Here is an 11,159-nt window from a genome sequence, read left to right on the forward strand (position 1 = left end):
ACTAAACTTGGGTAAAACTTCAGTAGCTCCTTAGGAAGTGGTGCAGGGTTCACGCCTAAATTCAGTGGACCTATGTTCTGTCCCCAAGGTTGATTAGCAGCCATGTTGGGTGGTACAACTTGCAAGGGTGGAATTGATATATAGGCTGGAACAAGGGCACTCAATGGAAGCAAGGATTGAACCAAAGGTGAGAAGGGAGAAGGCTTTGGTGGTGAGTTAGGCCTGCTTTGGGATTTGATGTGCTTCTTTTTAGGGTCGTTAAAATCTGGCAAAAGTTTTAGGTTTTTTAACAACTCAAAGTTTTCATCAAGAATTCCCTTTTTTCTTTCCCCTCTTGTGTATCTACGAGTAGCCAGTTTCTAAACTACTGATGTGTTCAAAGTCTTGCAGGTGCCTGGGCTAGTCTATTCACAACAGCAGCCTCCTGAACTTTCGGCACTCCTCTCAAGAACTCGGCTCTTTCTTCCTCTATTTCCAAAACCACTAATATTTGCTGATAGTGTTGACCACTTCTATGTTCTCGCCAAGCAGTTGCCACTAGGTCTGAAATTATGTCTTCTTGAGTATCTTCAAATTGAAGATTGGGATGTAATACAGGGAAGACCTCATTATGTTGAAGGACCATGGTTATACATTACATTTAAAGATTAAGGTTCCTTCAAAAGGACTCGATTATTCCCCAGCAGAGTCGCCAAAAATCTGTTGGTGAACAGATTGTCCTCTTACTTAATTTCTCTTAATTTACTCTATGCCCAATGTTACGAAGAGAACAGAATCATTCACTACAGTTGAGAAAGTATTAATTTTACTTTAACTTTCTCTCTGAATTTTCTACAGGTACAGCTCCCTCGTCTGATTTGCAATGAATTCAGTTTTTACAATCACACTTTTTCCTGAAAGTGCATAAGGTTCTCTCAACTACTCCTAGGTAGTGAGGTAATTACAAAATATAAATCGAAAATGAAAAGAATTTACACACATATAATCAACAAAATCTATCATCAAAGAATGGATTTTCTGCCAGATTTTCAATATATATCAAAACAGGAAATAGGTGAACTTACGACTAACCAACAACAATAAGGAAATTTTGAATCGCCGAATTATCTCCACAAAGTGATAATAATTCAACACTCAGAACGCAAAGTTTCAAAGCATAACTCGAAATTTTTTATATATGTATATCCAACTTCAATGCACAAAGTCTTTGGAAGTAAAAACATGCATATACTATCCTTGATCACTGTTCTTCGGAAAAATCTATCTTAAAACTATATTGAACTTGCTATCCTTTTCTACTCTCTTGCTCATCCCCAAAACAGTTTAATGCCCCAGCATTTATAGTTATTTTTGAAATCCCGAAGGGCCTCCCTTAAAACTCAGCCCTATCGGGTTAATACAAGAAACCGTTACAAAACTAGAAAGCAGTTATCAAAAAGATAGAACGCCAGCGGGTGACGATTCAGTTTCCACTATATTCGTCGGCTTCTTCCTCATTCCTGACGGTTTGACGTACCAGCTTCCAGCTCTGAAAAGAAGACATGAATTCTTGCATGGCCTATGAGTGCGGGTTCTTTAAACTCATCAGCCGGGCTCTACATGCATCCTTCTGCCACCTGTATTCCTTCATCTTTAGGCTCTGACATGGCATCAACTTCTCATTGAGGCGCAACATGGATTCTATACCTGCCAACGAAGTGAAATCATCGACCTTGGGCGTTTCTTTGTCCCTAATCCGCTCGACTGCTTCGGTGAAACTTTTAGTCAACACTTCAATGTCCATGCTACCTTCATCCAATTGTAGGGTGCCTGTGGGGTTGACAATCTTCATGTCCTTAACCAGTTCCTTATGCATGTCTGTGATTTGATTCTTGACACCTTGGACCTCTTTGATGGCTTATTTATAGATGGACTCCTTCCAGCTCATATTACTTTTTAGGATAAATAAGGTGCACGGGTCCACTGCTTTCATTTGGTTTTCACCTAAGAATTTGAGAACTCCAAACTTTTCAACCTCAGTTACCCGGGAAACTATGGTTTGGCACCGTGACAATTTTGTCTCCCATACTGGTATCAAAGTTTGAATCTCTTCGAGCAATGCTTCACCCTCGGAATAGATACTAGTAATTTCTGAAATAAACTTATTCCCTTGCTCTAATATGCTATTTACCCAACTAACCACAGCGTCAGACAGCAATTTTCCCCTCTGCGTCTGTTTCATCAATTGCTGGCTTTCGGCGGAATTTGGATCGAATGGCTGAGGCAGCTGGATTATTGGGTTAGGCCCTAAATTAGTCAGCGAATTGATGTATGTGGCCATCGTCACCACCATTGCTTTCAATTCTTTCTTCTCCTTAGAATCTTTTTCTGATTGAGTGAGCATGTGGTCAGCAGAAAACTTAAAGAAATTATTACCAGTATTCCTATTAAGGGTACCTAGTTCAATAGAAGTGACTTTGAATCCTTCCTCATCAATTTCCCCTGACTCCCTTTTCTGTTTATAAGTAGCCACTTCCGCTATGATTTTTCCCGTCACTGGATCTTTAGTGAGACAAGCATCCGTTTTCATTTTCTTTGCTTTAGACCCTCTAGCCGCATACCTAGTGACAATATCCTTTACTGGCGAGGCCACTGGTTGTAAACTCCATTTCTTACTGATTGAATTTGACAACCATAAAGGAACAGTGGGAGTGGCTGATATCATCTGAGTATCTTTAGTCGGAGTCAAGAAATTGGGTTGATCTGTCTTTGGTGTTTCAATGAATTGGACTTCATCGTCTGCTTCATCTTGAAAAGGGGACTTGTCACTTGAATCCCGCTCTGGTGATGTCATTTTCTGCTTCTGGGAACTAGGCTGCTTCAAAGCTTTGTTCCTGGAATGAGATCTCGTCCTAGGAGCCATGACTTGGGAAGGAAACTTTATTTTCTTATCTGAGGCCAATGTATCACCTGCAACATGAGAAAGTGGAATGTCAGATTGAAGCGGTTCCGAGAGAGAAATCACCTTAGGAGAAGACTCATTGATGTTTCCATTTCTTTTCCTCTGCAGCCAATCATCCGTATAAGTTAATATGGATCTGGCTCTCAAATTAATATCATCATCTTCCTCCTTGCTCCAATCAACTGTCAAGAATTTTGTTTCATTTGATCTTTCCCATCTGGGTTCAACTAAACATGAACCATCTTCAACGATCCCTTGTGTTTTGAACTTCAATTTGAAAGAGTTAATTTGCTGCAGGGTGAGTCTAGAATGATCCTTTTTCAAGACTTCTTCTTCATTTTCACAGTCTTCCCATAAATCTTCTAGCTGCGGAGCAACTGATGAGTTGATTTCAAGGCCGAGGGTTAGAGCTGCATATCCTTTACTATCGACGTTTCTCCTGCTGCGGTAGAAACCAAGATTGAATCCCAGCAAATTGCTTCCGATGATGGAAGCGTCATTCATGTTATTACACACCAAAGAGTGCAGCTTAATAAGGAAAACCGTCTCCCATTTCTCCTGAGGGAGATTATCCTTAATAACCGCAAAAAGTTGCCTGCACAATTTGGCTAAAATGAAACAATCAAGGGCATATCGAGGCAATCTCACAGGTTCTTCCTCAAACCCTCCGACTCTCAAATATGTGAACCTGGGAAACTGAATAAAAGAACTCCCATAATGTTGAACCAGCTTCAGCGATTCAGAAGAGAGTCGTGGCATCTCAACACCTTCTAGAGCCAAATAAATGTTTTCAAACAATATATCATGCACCTTACGGAAATCCTCCAGAACTCTGTCTTTTTGCAACAACGGGCAATATTGAAAGATGGTCATTTCCTCATTCCATACCTCATGCGGAAGAGCGGCGAGATCACAGGTGCAGGCAATACAATACAATGGTTTCTCTGGAGACAGAAAGTATGACATTACCATTTTTGCTTACTATGCTCTTGCTTCTTACATCATAATGGTCAATGCAAAGTTGTAGGAGTTCATTGTGTACGAAGGCAGGGGGAAACGCAGTGGCTTCAATTAACCCGCTCGTTAATATTTCCATACATCCCTTAAACTCTTCCGTATTCGCAAGAAAATTTGCTTGAAAATTTTCCACATTTACCCCTTCTAAATTGATATCACAAATCACTGGTCTTTTACATTCAAGGCTAGAAACATTACCGAGAAAATGCATAACCGACTTCATTCTCAACTTAAACAAGCAAGATCTCTTTCAGACAAACCTTTGAAAATAACAGTTTTGCAGAACAGAACAAAGATTACTAAACTCTCACCTGTTTTCCTTCGAAAAGCAAATAATCTTCTCTAGCTTCCCTAACTGCTCCTTCTCTCCGAAATCAGACCTCCTCTCCTTTTCCCTTTTTCTTTTGTTTTTGGATAACTTACTTGGCAACTGAATGAAAATTTATCACAGGGGAACATTATACATGGGAAGATCAGATAATGATAGTTCATCACCTCACGTCAGGATTGACATGCTCGAGGCGTCAATGCATAAATGCCTCGATTAATGATTTACCCTTTCGCATGAGTTAATAATAATTGATTTCATGCGATATCCAGTCATTCATAAAATGAAGGTCTACTCACACTCATAACAATGATACCCTTTTCCTTGAAAAAGAAATAAAATCTTTTGATTTGACATGCTGACGGGACCATTGATTGCTTTGAGAGAAAGGCGGCGCGTCGTGCTCCAAACATAAACTCCCGCCGTCAGTACTTGCCAAAAACCACATTGAATAGGCTTGAACCAAGCTTCAAAATGATTCAAAGTGTTTCAAAGAAGACTACCGCGATAAAAGATACTTCCTGTCAAAGAAAGAGTGTTAGTATGAAAAATTTGGACGAACCACTTTGAACTACTTCGAACCGAGGTTCGAAATGATTCGAAGCGATTCAAAGGGAGGGGAGAAATGACCGTGGAAACTTGCGACCTTGACCAACTTCTTCAAAGGATGATAGACACTTAGATGATGAAGGGGAGACCTCGAATAAGATAGGTGGGGTTTTTAAAGGGGGACCCTTGAATTAATATGGCGACTCTAAACACAACTAACAACATGAAAATATTTGGTGGCAAATAATGCAGAGGAGTGACAAGTTGTGTGAATGGTTTGAATTGATTGAAAGTCTGAGACTAATATATATGAAAATCAAAGGGCACTATGAGAAGAGAATACAGGGTATGTGTAGGATCATGGTGTGCCAAAACAGGCCCTTAAGTGGCAATGAAATTTTAAAAAATCAGAGTTTTGCAACTTGACATGAAAAATTGAATAAGTTATGAACATTATTTTTCAAATATGTAAGAAGAGAATCTATAGAAAATTGAATGTAGTTTCTAATCTACTAGTTTCTAAGGGGCGATGCGGTGTCCTATGACCCCTTAGGACACTATATGATGTCGTTAGTGGTTATATTATGTCCTAAGGGGTCATATTGTGTCTTATGACCCCTTAGGACATCACATGGTGTTGTTATGGGTCGTATGGTCTTCTAAGGGGTCATATGGTGTTCTATGACCCCTTAGGACACCAATTTTATGTTGTTATGGGTCATATGGTCTCCTAAGGGATCATATGGTGTCCTATGACCCCTTAGGACACCATATGGTTTAATTATGCATTGTATGGTTTCCTAAGGGGTCATATGGTGTTCTATGACCCCTTAGGACACCATATGGTGTCATTAAGGGTAGTATGGTGTGCTAGGGGGTCATATGGTGTCCTATGACCATTTATAACACCATATGACCCCTTAGGTATCGTTAGGTGTCATTTTGTGTCGTTAGGGGTCATATGATGTCCTATGGCCCCTTAGGACACAATATGACCCCTTAGGTATTGTTAGGGGTCATATTATGTCCTAACGGGTCATATAGTGTCCTACGACCCCTTAGGACACCATATGGTGTCATTTGGGATTGTATGGTGTGCTAAGGGGTCATATTGTATCCTAAAGATTACTAGGACATCATATAACCTCTCGGGATAGTATATGCCCCCTTAGATATCGTTAGGGGTCATATGGTGTCCTAAGGGGACACCATATGACCCCTTAGGACACCATATCATGTCGTTATGGGTTGTATAGTCCTCTAAGGGGTCATATGGTGTCCTATGACCCCTTAGGACACCATATAGTGTCATTATGTATCAAATGGTGTTCTAAGGGGTCATATGGTGTTCAATGACCCCTTAGGACACCATATGGTGTCATTAGGGGTCATATGGTGTGCTAAGGGGTCAAATGGTGTCTTATGACCCCTTAAGACACCACATGGTGTCGTTATGGGTCGTATGGTGTTCTAAGGGGTCATATGGTGTTCTATGACCCTCTAAGACACCATATTATGTTGTTATGTGTTGTATGGTCCTCTAAGGGGTCATATGGTGTCCTATGACCCCTTAGGACACCATATAGTGTCATTATGCATCGTATGGTGTCCTAAGGGGTCATATGGTGTTCTATGACCCCTTAGGACACCATATGACTCCTTAGGACACCATATGGTGTCATTAGGGGTCATATGGTGTGCTAAGGGGTCAAATGGTGTCCTATTACCCCTTAAGACACCACATGGTGTCGTTATGGGTCGTATGGTGTTCTAAGGTGTCATATGGTGTTCTATGACCCTCTAAGACACCATATTATGTTATTATGGGTTGTATGGTCTTCTAAGGGGTCATATGGTGTTCTAAGACCCCTCCGGACACCATATAGTGTCATTATGCTTCGTATGGTGTCCTAAGGGGTCATATGGTGTTCTATGACCCCTTAGGACACCATATGACTCCGTAGGACACCATATGGTGTCATTAGGGGTCATATGGTGTGCTAAGGGGTCAAATGGTGGCCTATGACCCCTTAGAACACCATATGACCCCTTAGGTATCGTTAGGTGTCATTTTGTGTCGTTAGGGGTCATATGGTGTCCTATGACCCCTTACAACACAATATGACCCGTTAAGACACCATATAGTGTTGTTAGGGGTCATATGGTGTCCTTTGACCCCTTACGACACAATATGACCCCTTAGGTGTTGTTAGGGGTCATATTATGTCCAAACGGGTTATATGGTGTCCTACAACCCGTTAGGACACCATATGGTGTCGTTAGGGGTTGTATGGTGTGCTAAAGGGTCATATTTTGTTCTAAAGTTTCCTAGGACATCATATAACCCCTTAGGACACCATATGACCCCTTAGGTATCGTTAGGGGTCATATTGTGTCCTAAGGAGTCATATGGTGTGTGATGACACCATATGACCCCTTAGGACACCATATCGTGTGGTTATGGGTCTTCTTGTGTTCTAAGGGGTCATATGGTGTTATATGACCCATTAGGATACCATATGACCCCTTAGGAAACTATATGGTGTTGTAAAGGGTGGTATGGTGTTGCAAGGGGTTGTATGGTGTCCTAAGGGGTCATATGGTGTCCTATGATCCCTTAGGACACTATATGATGTTGTTAGGGGTCATATTATGTCCTAAGGGGTAATATTATGTCTTATGACCCCTTAAGACACCACATGGTGTCATTATGGGCTGTATGGTGTACTAAAAGGTCATATGGTGTTCTATTACCCTTTAAGACACCATATTATGTTGGTATGGGTTGTATAGTCCTCTAAGGGGTCATATGGTGTCATATGGTGTCCTATGACCCCTTAGGACACCATATAGTGTCATTATATATCGAATGGTGTCCTAAGGGGTCATATGGTGTTCAATGACCCCTTAGGACACCATATGACTCCTTAGGACACCATATGGTGTCATTAGGGGTCATATAGTGTGCTAAGGGGTCAAATGGTGTCCTATGACCCCTTAAGACACTACATGGTGTCGTTATGGGTCGTATGGTGTTCTAAAGGGTCATATGGTGTTCTATGACCCTCTAAGACACCATATTATGTTTTTATGGGTTGCATGGTCCTCTAAGGGGTCATATGGTGTCCTATGACCCCTTAGGACACCATATAGTGTCATTATGCATTGTATGCTATCCTAAGGGGTCATATGGTGTTCTATGACACCTTAGGACACCATATGACTCCTTAGGACACCATATGGTATCATTAGGGGTCATATGGTGTGCTAAGGGGTCAAATGGTGTCCTATGACCCCTTAAGACACCACATGGTGTCGTTATGGGTCGTATGGTGTTCTAAGGTGTCATATGGTGTTCCATGACCCTCTAAGACACCATATTATGTTATTATGGGTTGTATGGTCCTCTAAGGGGTCATATGGTGTCCTATGACCCCTTAGGACACCATATAGTGTCATTATGTACCGTGTGGTGTCCTAAGGGGTCATATGGTGTTCTATGACCCCTTAGGACACCATATGACTCCTTAGGACACCATATGGTGTCATTAAGGGTCATATGATATGTTAAGGGGTCAAATGGTGTCCAATGACCCCTTAGAACACCATATGACCCCTTAGGTATCGTTAGGTGTCATTTTGTGTCATTAGGGGTCATATGGTGTCCTATGACCCCTTAAGACACCATATAGTGTTGTTAGGGGTCATATGGTGTCGTATGACCCCTTACGACATAATATGACCCCTTAAGACACCATATAGTGTCGTTAGGGGTCATATGGTGTCCTATGACCCCTTACAACACAATATGACCCCTTAAGTGTTGTTAGGCGTCATATTGTGTCCTAACGGTTCATATGGTGTCCTACGACCCGTTAGGACACCATATGGTGTTGTTAGGGGTTGTATGGTGTGCTAAGGGGTCAAATTGTGTCCTAAAGGTTCCTAGGACATCATATAACCCCTTCGGACATGATATAACCCCTTTGGTATTGTTAGGGGTCATATTGTGTCCTAAGGGGTCATATGGTGTTTCCTGACACCATATGACCCCTTAGGACACCATATCATGTTGTTATGGGTCTTCTTGTGTTATAAGGGGTCATATTGTGTTATATGACCCCTTAGGATATGATATGACCCCTTAGGTGTTGTTAGGGGTCATATTGTGTCTGAACGGGTTATATGGTGCCTAATAACCCCTTAAGACACCATATGGTGTCATTAGGGGTTGTATGGTATGCTAAGGGGTCATATTATGTACTGAAGGTTCCTAGGACATGATATAACCCCTTAGGACACCATATGACCCATTAGGTATCGTTAGGGGTCATATTATTTCCTAAGGGTTCATATGGTGTCTCATGACACCATATGAACCCTTAGGACACCATATCATGTTTTAATGGGTCTTCTTGTGTTCTAAGGGGTCATATGGTGTTATATGACCCGTTAGGATACCATATGACCCCTTAGGACACCATATGGTGTTGTAAAGGGTGGTATGATGTTGTATGGTGTCCTAAGGGGTCATATGGTGTCCTACAACCCATTGGGACACTATATGACATTGTTAGGGGTCATATTATGTCCTAAGGGGTAATATTGTGTCTTATGACCCCTTTGGACACTAGATGGCATCGTATAGTGTTATAAGGGGTCGTATGGTGTTCTATGACCCTCTAGGACACCATATTATGTTGTTATGGGTCATATGGTCTCCTAAGGGGTCATATGGTGTCGTATGACCCCTTACGACACCATATAGTATCAGTATGCATTGTATGGTGTCCTAAGGGGTCATATGGTGTCATTAGGCATTGTGTGGTGTGCTAAGGGGTCATATGGTGTCCTATGACCTCTTAGGTATTGTTAGGTGTTATTTTGTGTCGTTACAAGTCATATGGTCTCCTATGAACCCTTAGGACACAATATGACCCCTTAAGATACCATATAGTGTTGTTAGGGGTCATATGGTGTCCTGTGACCCCTTAGGACACACTATGACACCTTAGGTGTTGTTAGGGGTCATATTGTGTCGTAACGGGTCATATGGTGTCCTAGGACCCCTTAGGACACCATATGGTGTCATGAGGGGTTGTATGGTGTGCTAAGGGGTCATATTATGTCCTAAAGTTTCCTAGGACATCATATAACCCCTTAGGACACCATATGACCCCTTAGGTATCGTTAGGGGTCATATTGTGTCCTAAGGGGTCATATGTTGTCTCTTGACATCATATGACCCCTAAGGACACCATATCGTGGTCTTATGGGTCTTCTTGTGTTATAAGGGGTCATATGGTATTATATGACCCCTTAGGACACCATATGTTGTCGTAAGGGATCGTATGGTGTTATAAGGGGTCATATGGTGTCCTATGACCCCTTATGACACTATATGACCCCTTAGGTGTCGTCATGGGTCATATTGTGTCTGAATTGGTCATATGACATTCTTTGACCCCTTAAGACACCATATGACCCCTTGGAACACTATATGGTGCTATGGGTCGTATGGTGTCCTAAGGGGTCATATGGTGTCCTATGACCCCTTAGGACACAATATGACCCTTTAGGACGCCACATTGTGTCATTAGGGGTTGTATGGTGTCCTAAGGGGTCATTTGGTGTCTTATGACCCCTTAGGACACCATATGGTGTCATTAGGGGTCTTATTGTGTCTTAAGGGGTCATATGGTGTTTTATGACCCCTTATGACACCATATGACCCCTTAGGAGACCATATGGTGTCGATAGGGGTCATATTGTATCCTAAGGGGTCATATGATGTTTTATGACCCCTTAGGACATGATATAACCCCTTACGAGACCATATATACTAATTTTCAAATAAGGAGAGATATAAAGGTGAAGAGAGATGAAGAACTAAAGAGAGGGAAAAGAGCTAAAGGACAAGGACATAAATAAAGATATAGATATTAAGGAGTATGAAGTGAGAGGGAGAAAAACTAAAAGACAAGGATGGATAGAAAGAGGTAGACATATCTATATCTAGATATTGAAAAGGAGAGAGGAAGATAGAGATAAAAGATGAAGATAAAGGGAGAGGGAGGTGAATAGATATAAAGAAAGAGAGAGGTAAAGACAAAGATAAATATATGAAGAGATGGAGAAAAATGGACAGAGAGGGGTAAAGAGAGAGATAAAAAAAGGAAGATATAGAGAGATATAAAGGAAGAGAAATATCAATAGATAAAGATATATAGATAGTGCAAGAGAGTGAGAAAGAGAGATAGAGATTATAGATAGGGATAGATAGAGAGGGAGAGAGAAAAAGAGGAAGATATAGAGATATATAAA

This window comes from Cryptomeria japonica, chromosome 7 (assembly GCF_030272615.1).
Source record: "Cryptomeria japonica chromosome 7, Sugi_1.0, whole genome shotgun sequence".
Lineage (NCBI taxonomy): Eukaryota > Viridiplantae > Streptophyta > Pinopsida > Cupressales > Cupressaceae > Cryptomeria > Cryptomeria japonica.